The sequence below is a fragment of the Arachis ipaensis genome, chromosome B05 (genome assembly GCF_000816755.2).
Source record: "Arachis ipaensis cultivar K30076 chromosome B05, Araip1.1, whole genome shotgun sequence".
In the NCBI taxonomy this organism is placed as follows: domain Eukaryota; kingdom Viridiplantae; phylum Streptophyta; class Magnoliopsida; order Fabales; family Fabaceae; genus Arachis; species Arachis ipaensis.
In genome coordinates this window covers 141,097,561-141,101,201 of record NC_029789.2, presented here as the reverse complement: position 1 = coordinate 141,101,201, position 3,641 = coordinate 141,097,561, and positions in this window count along the sequence as shown.

Here is a 3,641-nt window from a genome sequence, read left to right as displayed (position 1 = left end):
AATATTCTAATATATTTTTTTTATATTTTTTTAAATAAAAAAATTGAGAGTATTAATTCTCGCATCTTACAAAAATCTCAATGTCCTAATTTGAAAATACACAGATCACAACTAGGGCTAGCAAGCGGGGAAGTCCGTCTCGCCTTATCTTGTCCCGTTAGAAGCCTGCCTTTTAACGAGTTGGTCCGTCCTGCTCTACCTAATGAGGCAGTCCTAGAATTTTATCCTGCCCCGCTTAATTGCGAGCTAGCGAGCTGGCGGGTTGGCGGGCTTCTTTTTTTTTTTATTATATATCTACTAAATAATATATATAATTTCACAACCATATTAATAAATTTATAATTTCTAAAGGTATAAAAAATTATATTTTTTATATTCACAAACATTAAGGTCTTTGTAATTATAAATATCTAATAAACATAATTATAAACCAAATTTTCATCCAAAACATAATTATAAATATTGTCTCCAAAGCAAAATAAACATAATCCAAAACATAATTATAAATAATTTCTTCAAAGCAATATAAACATAATCCAAAATACTCAATTTTCATCTTCATACTCTTGTAAGTTGGGTTGGGAGAAGTTGTATTTTAGCCAAAAAATTACAAAAATTCCACCTTACAAAAAAAATAAACCCAGCAGAAAAATTTGCTCCGCCCTGCCGAAACCCGCGGTTTAAGCGATGCGAGTTAGATGAGTTTTTGTTCTTTAACGATTCCAATTTTTCAGCCTAATCCACTTTTTATAACAGATTACACAGATTGACCCGAACAAATTTAGACCCGTTTAGCATCCCTAACCACAACGGGGCCACCTACGCTGCTAATCCTGCGCCAAGAATTGAGTATTAAATACTTTCATGGAATAAGAACAAAAGGTAAAAATGATTTATTTTTTACATAATAGGTTTTTGTGTTTTTTTTTAAAATAAAAAAAAGCCCATTGTCCTTTATCCATTCAAGAAAGGAAAGAAAAATAATGTGGAGAATTAACAATAATTTTACATGATGATTAAATTCAACGTGTTACACAGAATTAAATAACAAAATACTCTTAATTAGTCAGCAATTTTGTTAAATTCTAACCAGCATGTAACCAATAAAAAAAATGAGTTATTGGATGAAATCTCATATCAATTTCAAAGCATTAAAATCATCATTAATGACTATTTGACAGCTACAAATCACAAAAATTACTAGCCTTTAACATTCCTTCTTAATTAAATCAGATGAAAGCGAAGATAAATTACAGTGAACTCTTAACAAGTCAAAAGAGTATGATATAAATTTAGAATACAAGATTGCATACCAATTTTTTTATATGTTCTTTAAACTAAATATAAACACAGCACAACACCCTGAAGTATAAAAGAATATCTGAAAAATTCAAGTACCACACAAAGTTTAAGGGTGTGCTTGGCAAACGCGTTATAAGAGAAGAAGTACGTTTAGTCTTCTTGAAAGTTTCAATTTTTGGTTTGACAAATTTTTTATTTATGAACGTAGAAATGATTTTGCTTTTAAAATCATGGTTTTCAAGAAGCTACAATTTTAAGCTTCTGCGTTTTACAAACGGGCTTCTAGCCATTAATACTCCATCTTTTATATTATTTTTATTTTAGTGTATAAATATTAATTTTATTATAAAATTAATTAATAAAATCTATTCAATTATCTAAATTATAATGATAAGATAATATACAAAAATTATTTAAGTTGGTGTCTATTTTAATAATTTTTTATTTAAAAATGATTTTGAGTAGTAGAATCCAAACAATATTTATTTTACTATAATTCATTTTGATACAAAGATTACCAAACATAAATCACTTTAACACAAACTTACTTTTCATCAAAATCAAGTTTACAAAATCAATTTTATTCAAACTCCAATTTATAAACTGTAATCCAAACACACACTAAATTTTTATATGAAAAGCATTTCATATACGTCTTTCAGTGATAAAATTGTTCTACCACCGCTTCTTAAATACCAATCCAACTTATCCAAGATGTCAATCTATGTTAAAACCATTAATTATTGTATTTTCACGTATTTAGATTAAAAAAAATTAGAAAAGCAGTCCATTAAATCAGATTCCAATAGTTAATCCATTCAATAATTTCATGTAAGAATGGGAATTAATTATTTTCTATCTAAAGTAATAATAAAAAAAAGACAGAAATCAACAGTTGTTAACTAATTTTTGTTAGAGTGTGTAAAAAACTAAAAATTAAAAAAAAATTTTGTTTTTGAGAACACCAAACCGAATCTCATGAAAGTAGTGAGAGCAGTTGACCGTTTTTGCTGCATCAGTGTCGTACCAAAAGGTGAAGTACGCATGTGATCTTTGAATTTTCTCTTTTTTTTCTTACGTTATTTTATTATCTTTGATAAAAAAATAAATTAAGAGCTGTTTGGTAGTGTTTGTTTGCGAGACAGTGACTGAGGAATAGTGACTGAGAAACAGGAACATAAAAAAATCTTAGTATTGTGTTTGGTGTAATAGTGTACAGGACTGAATTTTATCTCAGTATCCTGTTTGGTTTGAATTAAAACCAAGGTTGCGAGAACCGGACCGGTCATCGAACCGGTCAAGTGACTGGTTCAATGGTTCAATGGTTCAATCGGAGTTGAACCGTGGTTGAACCGGTTTAATTAAATATATAATAAAATTATAAAAAAAAATCAAAACATAATTTTAAAAAGTTAAATGCAATAATTTTTAAACTAATAAGATTCAAAATTTAATAATTTCACAAAATAAACAATACATAATTCATCATTAAAAGGTCAAAGACAACTTCAAATGAGATTCTTGTACAGCATTATGTTGTTGTTGTTGATCATTTTGGGACTGTTCCATCTAAATTCAGAATGCCAACAACATACAATTTATTCACTTTATTCAACCAAGAACAGAATTTAATCAACCAAGAACACAGAACTTAATCAATTTATTCAACATACAACAGCCTTAATAATTTGAAGCACAGAACAAAAAAAACCAACAAAATTTAATAACAGAGCAGAGTTCATTATTAACAGAGCATAGTTCATTATCCACCCTAACAACCGAAATTAACAATCAAAAATTAACAGAACAGAAATCATTATCAACCAAGAAGTCAAGAACACAGAACTTAATCAAATTATCCAACATACAACAGCCTTAATAATTTGAAGCACAGAACAAAAAAAAATAAAATTTAATAACAGAGCTTAACAACCGAGCAGGAAGCACAACCCTAAACCCTAACATCAGAAGCCTTAAACTGGTTCAACCCAGAGGCCAGAACGAACTAACCTCGAAGGAGAGAAGACGACCAGCGACGGTAAGCGAGCACGAAGCAGAGAAGACGACCAGTGATGGACGAGCGACGGTGAGCGACCCTGGAAGTAGAGAAGACGACGAGCGACGGTGACCCACGACCCGCGACTCCAGCGTCGACGCAGACAAGACGACCACCTCCGCCGTCTGCAGCTCCGATTAGGGTGGCTGTCTTCGAAACAAAGGTGAAGGGATTTTGGCTTTAGGTTAGTTTTGGAGATTTGGGGGAAAATGGGAAATGTCGAAGGGAAGGGGGAAGCAGCTTCAGATATTGGCTGTTTTAATTTTTTTTTTTTTTAAGTTAA